Raw genomic sequence first — 14,771 nt, 5'->3', positions numbered from 1 at the left:
TGCATGCCAAATATCAAGTTGCTATCTTCAATATTGCAAAAGTATTTATAAAATAAGCGATTTGGGCCACATGTATTTGACCTCTGACCTTGAAGGATGACCTTGACCGTGACCTTTCACCACTCAAAATGTGCAGATCCATGAGATACACATGCATGCCAAATATCAAGTTGCTATCTTAAATATTGCAAAAGTATTCATAAAATGAGCGATTTTGGCCACATATATTTGACCTCTGACCTTGAAGGATGACCTTGACCTTCAACTTTCACCACTCAAAATGTGCAGCTTCATGAGATACACATGCATGCCAAATATGAAGTTGCTATCTTCAATATAACAAAAGTTATTGCAAAATGTTAAAGTTGGCGCAAACAGACAGACCAACAGACCAACAGACAGACCAACAGACAGGGCAAAAACAATATGTCCCCCACTACTATAGTGGGGGACATAAAAAATCAGGTTCAATCCCCATTCCCAGCGCACATGAGTTTGGTCAGTGGTGACCATACTAGACAGGTGAGGTTTTCTCAGGATATCCATGTTTCCCCCACAACACAGTCCACACAAAATAGATACAGTTCCAGTAAGAAGCTTAACAGCTGGATATTGCAGCTATAGTTTCAAATTCTTTGCAACTTACCGAGTCTAATAACCTTATTACAGTCATGTAGATACAGGAGTGCTGGGACAAGCATTGTGGTCCACATTTAACCCTATCCCCCATAAGAAGCAAAGTGAAAACGGCCTTTGCAAGCAGCATAAAACCAGAACAGTCTGCGAGTAACTCGCAGTCTTTGGCCTTCAGGTGTTATGCTGGCCTTCAGGTGTTCAGTAACTCTCAGTCTTCAGGTGTTATGCTGGTTGCTGCTCATCAGTATCTAAGATTTGGAGATGAAGCCTTAAAAGCTTGAATCTAGTAATGTCAAATAGTTAACTTCAGAAGGATTTTCACTGAATACATGTAGGTCTGAGTTGACTCGACACAAAATCTGCACATAACAGTTTGGTATGTACATTTCTCAGGTGAGCGACCTCATACCATTAGGCTTTTTCGTTTATTTAAACATAATTATCAGCTGAGTAATCTGAGTAAAAAAAAAAGAAGCGTGCCAACCAACATCATTGGAATCTTAATCGTTCTCACTAATTAGTAAATTTTTTCATTAAAACTGCATTAAGGCCACGACTTTTTTTTTTATTGGTTTACAAAAATTATTTTGAAAATGGTCCATCGGGCGGTCGAAAAAAAAAAAAAAAAAAAAACATCATTGGAAAAAAAGTTAATACTAATAACATCAGAACAAAGACAACATATCTTTTATAACCTTAACACAGAGACAAAAAATCAAATTATGCAATAAAACACATCTATATCTTCAAATGAAATGAGTCCTAAAAGCACCTTTTGTAACATCAGGCAATTTTAAACACTCCATTACATGACATGCGTTCTTCTCCCATTAAAACGAAAAACTGCGCTTCATTTCCATAATTCGATGCGCACCATTACGCAATGCGATGCCCGTTGCATAAATCTTATATAAGATAAACTACTCATACACAAATTACCTGGTATGTGTTTGCTCTTACTCGACTTATGAGATCGTGCATGAAAAAAAATCGAGGTAGATCGATCCATGCGTCGTCGCGGTAATGTTTGTCAAAGTTGTTGTTGTCATGAAAACTCGTTGATTTACAAAGCAAAACGTCTTATTTGAACTGACGCGAATTAATTTAATCATATTTGTCAACTTCGCTTTTGCTTTATTTTGATAATTTAATCCAAAGTTTAATGTTAGCAAGTGTTTTTTTTTACTGGAATTGTAAACAAGGAGTCAGTTAAAGTCTTCCGAAAATGTGCAGCCTGTGTGAATTGACAGTTTGACGTCATCAAAGGAAAGCCGCTTTCTGTCGGAAGCAATAAAGCGACAAATTTCGCGCCGAAAAAATTGGCTTCCTTTGTCTAGCAATCAACATGCCGAACCAATCGTGTGTTTGTTTCTCAATTGCAATCCTCCAATTTAATAAAAGCACGTGCATAGCTCCGCCTTCGAATCTTTTGCAGAGAACGGAGGCGGAGTTTAACTGTTAATTGAGCAAGTGTTTTACGCAAGTTGAGTTCCGATTTGCCGAAATTACTCGGCCCTAAGCATTGAAACGACAAATACATTTATCAATGATTTTCCGAGATATACCGATTTGTTCCGATTTCCAAACTTTCTGTACAGTTCCTATAAACTATGGCAGACGTGTTTACAAAATTCCTAAACACATATATCGTAAATAATGGCAGTGTTTTATTGGATTATTTATACTAATTATCAAATACTTTTTTATCTACTATAATATCGGGTTTGTTTAATATAATTAACATGTTAAACAATATAGTTGCGTCACAGACTCGGAAATAAATATTGATGTGGTCGACATTTTACTGACGCTGATTTTCTTATTTTCTGTAATTTTTACCCGAAATAAATTTTGAGAAGTGTCCATAAAAGGACTGGTACATAATGTGTCACATTGAAAAATATCCCGATCTCTGCAATATATGTGAACCAATCGGTGATTGTACGTACTTGATTTTATTCGCAACCGTACTCAAACCAGATCGATTTTTTTCTCGTTTCGCTCGTTTTGCAGTGCGACGGGGAATAAAATATTTTTAAAAAAAAGACGATTTTCCGATTTTATTTTTTTTCCCATTTTCCAAAAATTAGGGTCGGCGGTTTTGTAAACCAAGAAATATAAAAGTCGTGGCCTAATCAGCTGTAAATTGTAATTGGCTTACCGTACAAAAAGTTAGGTACATTGATTAGTTGACTAAATAGGACGCAATAAATTTTGATCAACATATTCTTTGATGTTAAATTTGGCATCTTCACTGTTGAAACAAATGTCCTGGCTATCAAATAATGAATTGCCCAATGTCAAGGCTTTAAAAACTAGAGCTTTGTCACAGACATGACAAATACCCCCACTTACCGCATTGACACAGACTATTTTGCATGCTGTCTTCACAAAACAAGAGAATCTAATTTATGGGAATTTTAAAGAATTATTATGCCGTTATCATTTATAGCCATTTTGACCTTTGAACTCTTGAATTCTTTCACATGAAACGCCATCCAATGACTGTGAACAAAATTAATGTACAGAGTCATATTAAAATCTCACAATTAATGACATAGTTATGGCCCAGACAAGATCATTTATTGCCATTTTTGACCTTTGAACTAAAAGTGTGACCTTGACCTTGGAGATATAGATTTAATTCATTTGAGCGACACACCGTCAATGATGGTGAACAAAATTGCCAAATGATTTTAAAATCTCACAATAAACGACATAGTTATGGCCCGGACAAGCTCATTTATGGCCATTTTTGACCTTTGAACTCAAAGTGTGACCTTGACCTTGGAGATATCGACCTAATTCTTTCGCGCAACACACCGTCCAAAGATAGTGAACAAATGTGCCAAATAATTCTAAATCTCACAATGAACGAAATTATTATTATGTGACCTTGACCTTTGAGATATCGACGTACTTTTTTCACACGAGACACCATCCCATGATGGTGAACAAATGTACCAAGTCATTTTAAAATTTAACCATAAATAACATAGTTATGGTCCAGACAAACTTTCAGTTTAAAACACACTAAGTGACCCCGTGACCTAGTTTTTGACCTGGCATGACCCATATTCAAACTTGACCCAGACATCATCTAGATACAACTTCTGACCAAGTTTGGTGAAGATCGGATGAAATTTCAGGACAGACCGACAGACCGACCGACCGACAGACAGACCGACAAAGTGACTCCTATATAGCCCCCATTACCAATGGTAATGGGGGTATAATAATGTTAGAACCAAAGACCAGATTTTCAAAAAATATAAGAACCAATGTCTGGGCTATCAAAATATTGTATAAACTTGTATTCAGGCTATCAAAATATTGTATGAACCAATATCCAGGCTATCAAAATATTGTATGATGAAATATCCAGGCTATTAAAATATGTGTATGAACTTCCATCCAGGCTATCAAAATATTGTATGAAGGAATATCCAGGCTATCAAAATATTGTATGAACTTGTATTCAGGCTATTAAAATATTGTATTAACCAATATCCAAGCTATCAAAATATTGTATGAACTTGTATTCTGAGGCTATCAAAATTTTGTATGAACCAATATCCAGGCTATCAAAATATTGTAAGAACTAATATCCATTCTATCAAAATATTGTATGAACTTGTATTCAGGCTATCAAAATATTGTATGAACCAATATCCAGGCTATCAAAATATTGTATGAACCAATATCCAGGCTATCAAAATATTGTAAGAACTTATATGCAGACTATCAAAATATTGTATAAAGTTATATTCAGGCCATCAAAATATTGTATGAACCAATATCCAGGCTATCAAATTATTGTATGAACTTATATCCAGGCTATCAAAATATTGTATGAACCAATATCCAGGCTATCAAAATATTGTATGAACTTATATCCAGGCTATCAAAAAATTGTAAGAACTAATATCCATTCTATCAAAATATTGTATGAACTTATATCCAGGCTATTAAAATATTGTATGAACTTATATACAAGCTTTTAAAAATATTGTAAGAACCAATATCCAGGCTATCAAAATATTGTAAGAACCGATATCCAGGCTATCAAAATATTGTAAGAACCGATATCCAGGCTATCAAAATATTGTAAGAACCAATATCCAGGCTATCAAAATATTGTAAGAACCAATATCCAGGCTATCAAAATATTGTAAGAACCGATATCCAGGCTATCAAAATATTGTAAGAACCGATATCCAGGCTATCAAAATATTGTAAGAACCAATATCCAGGCTATCAAAGTATTCTAAGAACCAATATCCAGATTATCAAAATAATGTAGGATCAAATGAAGGGGCTATCAAAATAATGTATGAACCCATACATGCCATACGTCCCGGATTGTCCGGGACAGTCCCGGAAATGAAGAACTTGTCTCGCTGTCCCGGAAATATGTCAAATGTCCCGGAATTTACAAAATCCATATACATGTTTACATGTACCTTATCTAAGGCTTAACAGCACCATGAATCTGTGTATATCTGCAGTGCCTCCATGACAATGCCTACCCGAATAGGCAGACTACGCTACGTGTCAAAATCGATCAATTAACAGGGGTCCTGTTAACATATCGATTGTCTCACGTTCGCGGTCAAACCGAAAAGGCGGCATTGTTTAATGTGGTTGTTAATGGACTTTAATCTACTACGTCATTATTTCCCGCTGCGTAAGGGTAAAGAATTGTTGTTCACACATCTGAAGTCCAACATCGCTGATTAAAAAATTAAAAGCAGTTTATGTTCGCACGTTTAACGGACAAAAAAGTTGAGTAAAAAAGTAAGCATATAAAAACGCCATCCTCCCTAGGATATTATTGTCTTGTTCTAAACCCCTAGTAAGCATAACGTTAAAAATAATAAGTGAATTTGAACACGGACTCTAGATTACAATATACACTCCGTGATTTGAATTGCGTTCGCCATGTCAAAACGCCGGTCTTAATAACAATAATGCAGTGACATCACCATGTATGTTTAGAACGCTTACACTGAAAACACGTGGCTTGTATCTAGTAACGGAAGTAGTAATGTTTAATTTGACGTTAAAAGATCAAGTGTATTTCGGATAGGCTTTCGAACTTTTGCAATTAACGATGCGAAACAAAAACAACGTACCAAAAATGCATATGTCTATAAATATCGCTACATTTTGTACATGTCCCGGAAAATCTGCAAAAGTCCCTGACCATTTAACTCAATGTCCCGGAATTGGTCTGAAAAATTATGGCATGTATGATGAACAAATGGACGGTCTATCAAAATAATGGAGGAACATTTGTCTGGGTCACAAAATAGCATAGGAACCAATGTCAAATTTAGCATAGGAAATTTTGTTTATATGAGCCAATGCCACTGATTCAAAGAAGTGTACGAAAGAAAATATACATGAATATTTGCATTTTTTTGCAAAACAATTTACCTTTCACAAATAATGATAGGATCCATGATAAAAACATAGTAACCATTCACAATAATGAACAGGGGCCCTTTGGATTGGAAAAATTATGTAATTTTGACTTCAATTGGGACATTGAAGAACAAATACCTAAATATTGAGAATAAATGTGCAGTTTTCAATATTGTATTGACTAAGGTTCAAGTTAAAGAGCTCAATAGGGAAATTAACTTACCGGTAATGTTTCAGTTTCAGTAGGTTTTCTTTGGAAACCTTCAATGGGAATTCAAGTCAATCATTTGGTTAACAAGAGATGTGTTTGTCAGAAACACAATTCCCCCTATTGCGCCGCTTTGAAGCCATAAATTTGACCTTTGACCTTGTACGATGACCTTGACCTTTAGCCACTCAAAATGTGCAGCTCCATGAGATACACATGCATGCCAAATATCAAGTTCCTATCTTCAATATTCAAAAAGTTATGACCAAACTTTAACGAAGGTTAAGGTTTTAGGAACGAAAAATACAATGATATGTGACCTTTGACCTTGAAGGATGACCTTGACTTTTCACCACTCAAAATGTGCTGCTCCATAAGATAAACATGCATGCCAAATATGAAGTTGCTATCTTCAATATTGCAAAAGTGATAAAAGTTTAACCAACGTTAAAGTTTTGTGGCACACACATACAATGACTGACTTACACAATGACAGACATACAGACAGGCCAAAAACAATATACCCCTGATCTTTCGATCCGGGGGCATAAAAAATCAAATTTTTGAGATGGGGAATGGGACAGTATTTCCGCCCCAACTTTGACCAAAAAACACACTGATAATACACAGCATTTTACACAGAAACAGATCATCACCCACATTGACACTAGGTACAACTAGGTACAAGACCTTCTGGAATAGTTCCAATGACTTGTGTAAAGTACTTTGTATAACCTCACTGTCAGAATAATGGACAGTGTATTTTCATGAACTGACAGTTTTGTTCCAAATCAGATGAGCGCTACTCTGGGAAAAAGGGGCTTAATGCATGTGGATAAAGAATCGTACCAGAATAGTCTGTGCTGTTCTCACAGGCTTAATGCAAGTGGATAAAGTATTGTACCAGAATAGTCTGTGCAGTTCTCACAGGCTTAATGCATGTGGATAAAGTATTGTACCAGAATAGTCTGTGCAGTTCTCACAGGCTTAATGCATGTGGATAAAGTATCAGAGTTCTCACAGGCTTAATGCATGTGGATAAAGTATCATATCAGAATAGTCTGTGCAGTTCTCACAGGCTTAATGCATGTGGATAAAGTATCATATCAGAATAGTCTGTGCCGTTCTCACAGGCTTAATGCATGTGGATAAAGTATCATATCAGAATAGTCTGTGCAGTTCTCACAGGCTTAATGCATGTGGATAAAGTATCGTACCAGAATAGTCTGTGCAGTTCTCACAGGCTTAATGCATGTGGATAAAGTATCATATCAGAATAGTCTGTGCAGTTCTCACAGGCTTAATGCATGTGGATAAAGTATCGTAGCAGAATAGTCTGTGCAGTTCTCACAGGCTTAATGCATGTGGATAAAGTATCATATCAGAATAGTCTGTGCAGTTCTCACAGGCTTAAGTTAATGCATGTGGATAAAGTATCGTATCAGAATAGTCTGTGTTGTTCTCACAGGCTTAATGCATGTAGATAAAGTATCGTATCAGAATTGTCTGTGCAGTTCTCACAGGCTTAATGCATGTGGATAAAGTATCATACCAGAATAGTCTGTGCAGTTCTCACAGGCTTAATGCATGTGGATAAAGTATCATACCAGAATAGTCTGTGCAGTTCTCACAGGCTTAATGCATGTGGATAAAGTATCGTACCAGAATAGTCTGTGCAGTTCTCACAGGCTTAATGCATGTGGATAAAGTATCGTATCAGAATAGTCTGTGCAGTTCTCACAGGCTTAATGCATGTGGATAAAGTCTCGTATCAGAATAGTCTGTGTTGTTCTCACAGGCTTAATGCATGTGGATTAAGTATCATATCAGAATAGTCTGTGCAGTTCTCACAGGCATAATGCATGTAGATAAAGTATTGTACCAGAATAGTCTGTGCAGTTCTCACAGGCTTAATGCATGTGGATAAAGTATCATACTAGAATAGTCTGTGCAGTTCTCACAGGCTTAATGCATGTGGATAAAGTATCATATCAGAATAGTCTGTGCAGTTCTCACAGGCTTAATGCATGTGGATAAAGTATCATATCAGAATAGTCTGTGCAGATATCGTAGCAGAATAGTCTGTGCAGTTCTCACAGGCTTAATGCATGTGGATAAAGTATCGTATCAGAATTGTCTGTGCAGTTCTCGCAGGCTTAATGCATGTGGATAAAGTATCGTAGCAGAATAGTCTGTGCAGTTCTCACAGGCTTAATGCATGTGGATAAAGTATCGTATCAGAATAGTATGTGCAGTTCTCACAGGCTTAATGCATGTGGATAAAGTATCGTATCAGAATAGTCTGTGCAGTTCTCACAGGCTTAATGCATGTGGATAAAGTATCGTATCAGAATTGTCTGTGCAGTTCTCGCAGGCTTAATGCATGTGGATAAAGTATCGTAGCAGAATAGTCTGTGCAGTTCTCACAGGCTTAATGCATGTGGATAAAGTATCCTACCAGAATAGTCTGTGCAGTTCTCACAGGCATAATGCATGTGGATAAAGTATCGTATCAGAATAGTCTGTGCAGTTCTCACAGGCTAAATGCATGTGGATAAAGTATTGTAGCAGAATAGCAGAATAGTCTGTGCAGTTCTCACAGGCTTAATGCATGTGGATAAAGTATCATACCAGAATAGTCTGTGCAGTTCTCACAGGCTTAATGCATGTGGATAAAGTATCATATCAGAATAGTCTGTGCAGATCTCACAGGCTTAATGCATGTGGATAAAGTATCGTACCAGAATAGTCTGTGCAGTTCTCACAGACTTAATGCATGTTGATAAAGTATCGTACCAGAATAGTCTGTGCAGTTCTCACAGGCTTAATGCATGTTGATAAAGTATTGTACCAGAATAGTCTGTGAAGTTCTCACAGGCTTAATGCATGTGGATAAAGTATCATACCAGAATAGTCTGTGCAGTTCTCACAGGCTTATCAGGGACAACACATTTTGCTCTTATGGAATTTATTGTTTAAAGTAAGTCTCTACAAGATAAAAATTCAGTCTTTACTGAAATGTTGACCTTGATTAACCTGTGCGGACTGCACTTGCATTAAGCCCTGTTTTCCCAGCGAGTGGCTTATGAGATTTAATGTTCTTGTGAATTATACCATAATTACTTTGAAAATTAGTATTTTTTAAATAATATTATTATTATCATACAATATCATTGACTGTATATTTAGATCTAGTGATATACATTGCGTCTAACTTGTTGGAAGTGAAAATCCAAAATGAGTCGTGTTCTGAGAAAACCGGGCATAATTCATGTGCGTAAAGTGTCATCCCAGATTAGCCTGTGCAGTCCTCACAGGCTAATCAGGGACAACTCTTTCCGCCTAAATTGGATTTTTGCTAAGAAGAAACTTCATTTTAACGAAAAATGTCATAAAAGCGGCAAGTATTGTCCAGGATTAGCCTGTGCTAACTGCACAGAATAATCTGGGACAACACTTTACGCACATGCATTATGCCCTGTTTTCTCAGAACGCGGCTCATATAATAAAGTGTAAATACAATGACTTATTATAAATATTTGACATATAACACATGAACAAACTACTTTATACTTTTTTTTTCTTGAACTGTCAGCTGAAATCTGCTCCTGCTTTAGTTACATGTGAAACAGCAAAATAAATTGCAACATATATTTTCAGGATTCAAAACAATATGGAGTTAACCGCTGAAAATTCACACATTGGGGACTGACCCGTCACCGGATATCACAGTGAGTTCTTGCTATAATTAAAAATTGCTGATAAAACAATTTGAGTTCCATGATTATGCATCTGTATTTCAAAATTGGAAACAAGTTTGTGCTGCAACTAAACGGCCAAAAAAAATAGCAAGTGAACAAAATGACAACTTAAAATCTTTTTTTTTAATAATATATATTTCAAATGGACAATAATAATTATGCTAGATGAATGGTATTTTGCTTTTTTGTTCAGCAAACTTCAATCCAAATAAATCCAAATAATAACGTATATCTTATGATTGCATTGGCATCGGATCAATCTAATAGATATTTGTGATTTTTCTAAAGATATGGGGAGACAGTGCCAAGGAGTTGGCGCTAAGTATAGGAGGTTGTGTCGATGCATATTGAAACTATAATAAATTGAAAATGTATACATTTTTTCTAACTTTTTATACTGGTTAGAGAGTATTTGTCGGACAAAAGTTTTTACAGAACGTTCTATTTATTTTGTGTATTGTAACGCTGCAACGCAATTTGCTTTGTCAGATACTTACAGATGTTTGTTTTCTTGAAGTTGACAGCAAAAATTCGTTAAATGCTTCTATTAAAGTTTAAAAAGTGTGAACTGATGTTTTCAAATTTCGTCGGAATGTAATGCGACCTCCTGGCGGGGGATATCAATAACCCGCGCATGCTCAAAAGAAATCCCTTACTGAAACCCAAACTGTGGGCTTGAGATTTTGGTTCGTATAAGTACTGTAATAGAGCAGGTCTCAATTATTTGTATTACAATCTCTTATTTTACCAAACACTAATGTAATGCACACATTATTTAAATTATAGATTTTTTACATTAAAATTCCACACAATTTGCTGTATACATATATCTGAATTGCTCACAAAATGTACTAAGTAAACAATTAAATATAATAGAAACAAATCTCATTAAAATTTATGAATTCACTGTTTGGATTTTCTCCCTTGAAAAATAATATTTTTTCCAGAAAGATCTATAAATAAACATGCTTATTTATAGATAACTGATATTGGAAACAAATTATAAATCTATTTACACACTCAGAATGCAACATATTTCACTATCAAATTAATGTACTTACGTCATTTTAATGTTCATGTTAAGAAAAGTTTCATTTAAACTCTTATTTGTTTCAAAATACTCAATTTATATGTCCGGTAAATACTTCCGTAAAGTGGAAAATTACCTCCCTTTAACAACCCCATATACGGCCCTCGTACATACGCAAGCTCACATCAAAAAATGTTTTGTTTACATACGCTTGTAGATGACAAACCCAGGATGTATCAGTAATTTTTTTATTAAAATATTTTGTATTATTTTGAAAGTTATTAAATAACAAAAATATCAGTGAAACTGATGGATGCTCCCTGATGATACGCTTTGTCAATCAATGTGTTGATAAACACTTTACAAAAATCTATTATTAGCCTTGGTGACCTGGACCCCAGTGACCTCAAACCTCATCAAAAGGTAGAGGTCCATGCAAGGTACCTACATGCCAAATATATACGAGAACGGTAAAATATTGAAGTCGCTATGAGAAATTGTAACAAAAATGTGACGGAAAAATCTATTATTAGCCTCTGTGACCTTGACCTTGACACCAGTGACCTCAAACCTCATCAAAAGGTCGAGGTTCATGCTTTATTTACTTAAATGTTATATGCTGTTAGTGTTTTTCTTAGCTTTGTATGCTTTGTGTGCTTTGCTTGATCTGCTTTGTAGGCCCTATATGCTGTATATGCTTTGTGTGATCTGTATGCTTTGTATACTTTGTGTGCTTTGCATGTTTTTGTGTGCTTTATATACTTTATATGCATTGTTTGCTTGTATACTTTGTGTGCTTTGCATGTGTTTTTCTGCTCTATATACTTTATATGCCTGTTTGCTTGGTGTATTTTTGTGTGCTGTGTATGCCTAGAATATTTTGTATGCCTGGCATGCTCTGTCTGCTTTGTTTGCGTTGAATGCTATGTACACTTTGTGTGCCTTACGCTTTGTATACTCTGGTTGCTTTGTACGCTCCGTACGCTTTGTATGCTCTGCATGCTATGTATGCTCTGTATGCATGATATGTTATGTATGCTCTGCATGCTGTGTCTAGTTGATATTTTATTCTTTCTCCTAAAAAATTATCTGACTTTTAATGTAGACAAATCTAAACTTTTAAGTACCATATCTGATGTTGCAATATCATGCTATATATTTAAATGTATATCTGCCTTTTAATTGTAGAACAAATTGTTTCCAGTCTTTCAGCTTTTATACACTTGTTATTTCTTATTCATCATGTTTTATAGTCGGTTGTACAAGCTGTCTGAGCTTATGTTTGTTGTTTTAACTCTTGCCGACTCAAAATAAATCTTATCTTATCTTATCTTAAGGTAGCTGAAATAATTCGCGTTCAGAATAAATCTGAACGCTGAAACTCCGGTCTGCAAAAACCATAACGAAAATTAAATACAATACTATTATATCAATATGCTTAAAATTGCAAAAGAACATAAACAACTCATAAAGTTTTAGTTAATTAGTCCATTTTTACCTCAAATAGCGTCGAATTGAAGTTAAAAGGCATAATTTGTTTCAGTTAAACTTCTGCTTAAATCGCAATACAATCACTGACCTCTCGCCATGTTATGAAATATTTAAATATCAACCAATCAGAAGAAGGCATACGGTGTAATAGGCTGCGTTATCGATTAAAATCTACCTGCCTTATACAGCGGGCACAGCGATTGGAATTGAAAATGTGAGTAGTGTGTTGATTTAAATTGGTCAGGCGTGCAAAATTGAAAGAGTCATGACATAATTCTTACGGAACATTAGTGAGAAATGAATTATCTACACAGGTATGTAAATATTTTTGCAATCCGTTGATATTAACTGTCTGATATCGGGGCTTGAATGTTGCGCACCAAATTCCTTGCGCATCAATATAGACAAAGAAGGAAAACTCTCGCTATTAAAAAGATAGAGTGGACTATTGACGCCAAGAGTCTGCCAAAGAAAAAATTATCAAAAGACTCTTAAGGCGGCAATTTATATTGACTAATCTTAAGGTACCTAAATGACAAGAGATTGGAAAAATATTGAAGGCGCTATGAGAAACTGTAACAAAAGTGTGTCGGAAGGAAGGAAGGAAGTAAGGAACTTCAAACTGGCAACTATATTCTCCCCCCCCCCCTGGAAAATTTTCGGGAGCATAAAAACCTTTGTCCGATAAGTACTCGCTTACCAGTAATCCATGGAATTGTTTTCAAACTTTAAACGTGTTTTTGTTTAAAATGTTGATGTAGGTTTCAAACCGTTTTCTTTTTATATTTTGAAGTGCAATTTATTTTTTAAAGAATTTTGTTATGCAGATAAGTAAGATCGCCCTGGTGTAGTGGATATGATGTCTTCCAGTTCCAAGCGAGGTCACGAGTTCGATCCCCACTGTGGCAGCGTTCTTTAATCTTCCCAAAAGACACCAAAGTACTGGTTCTGCCCAGGACCAGGACTAATTGAATAGTCAAAATGCGTCGATGCTCCAGAGGAGCCTACATTACAATTAATGGAAAGAAGAAGTCTTTAATAAAACAGTGTGAGAAAATCTGGCTTTGGTTTGCAATAAATATAAGATGTAAATAATTCATACCGCATAATGACAAGTGTAGCACAATTCAAACACAAAAATAAGGTATTCAAATGATTTGCACTTACATATCGACTTCATTTCACTCATTTGAATAATGCTCTAGTAAGAAAAACATTGAATTGGTCGTGTCTATATTGGATCCTAAATAAATTGCTACAATGGATACCAAATCTATATATTTGCAGCATCGTTTACGACAATGTTTTTGTTTTGTTTAATAAATTATTTGAAAAGAAAATCGCTGTTGATAAAGACCAAATTTGGATTAAAGGGTGTCAAAGTATCAATAAAACTGTTGATATGCACAATGGCTACCAGTAAAATCTGTCTTTTCAACCGAAGTACCGCTCATCAAAACAAAATTGGATCCATTCTAGACGATTTCAAGAGTCTAGCCAGCTCTATTGATACTTACAAAAATTGGGATCCATTCTAGACGTTTTCAAGAGTTAGCCAGCTCCATTGATACTTACCAAAATGGGATCCATTCTAGACGATTTCAAGAGTATAGCCAGCTCTATTGATACTTACCGAATTTGGGATCCATCCTAGATGATTTCAAGTGTCGAGCCAGCTCTATTTATACTTACCGAAATTGGATCCATTCTAGACGATTTCAAGAGTCTAGCCAGCTCTATTTATACTTACCAAAATTGGATCCATTCTAGACGATTTCAAGAGTATAGCCAGCCAGCTGTATTGATACTTACCAAAATGGAATCCATTCTAGACAATTTCAAGAGTCTAGCCAGCTCTATTGATACGTACTAAAATGGGATCCATTCTAGACGATTTCAAGAGTAAAGCCAGCTCTATTGATACTTACCGAATTTGGATCCATTCTAGACGATTTCAAGAGTCTAGCCAGCTCTCTTTATGCTTACCAAAATTTGATCCCGTCTAGACGATTTCAATAGTTAACCAGCTCTATTGATACTTACCGAATTTGGATCCTTTCTATACGATTTCAAGAGTCTAGCCAGCTCTATTTATACTTACCAAAATTTGATCCATTCTAGACGATTTCAAGAGTATAGCCAGCTGTATTGATACTTACCAAAATGGGATCCATTCTAGACAATTTCAAGAATCTAGCCAGCTGTATTGATACTTACC

At 35.5% G+C, this 14,771-nt stretch overlaps 1 protein-coding gene across 1 annotated transcript in view; it reads right to left on the bottom strand.

The window, feature by feature from the left end:
* The window catches only part of LOC127857885 (solute carrier organic anion transporter family member 5A1-like), a 69,335-nt gene extending 55,564 nt beyond the window's left edge, over window positions 1-13,771 (bottom strand). The window contains exon 1 of the mRNA XM_052394603.1: window positions 13,721-13,771. The gene's annotated coding sequence lies outside the window, so the exon portion shown is untranslated. The remainder of the gene's footprint in view (window positions 1-13,720) is intronic.
* Between the last annotated feature and the right edge of the window lie 1,000 nt (window positions 13,772-14,771).

The sequence above is a fragment of the Dreissena polymorpha genome, chromosome 14, assembly GCF_020536995.1.
Source record: "Dreissena polymorpha isolate Duluth1 chromosome 14, UMN_Dpol_1.0, whole genome shotgun sequence".
NCBI classification, from domain to species: domain Eukaryota; kingdom Metazoa; phylum Mollusca; class Bivalvia; order Myida; family Dreissenidae; genus Dreissena; species Dreissena polymorpha.
Note: the sequence above shows the minus strand (reverse complement) of the source record. Positions and strands in the feature narration are given on the sequence as shown.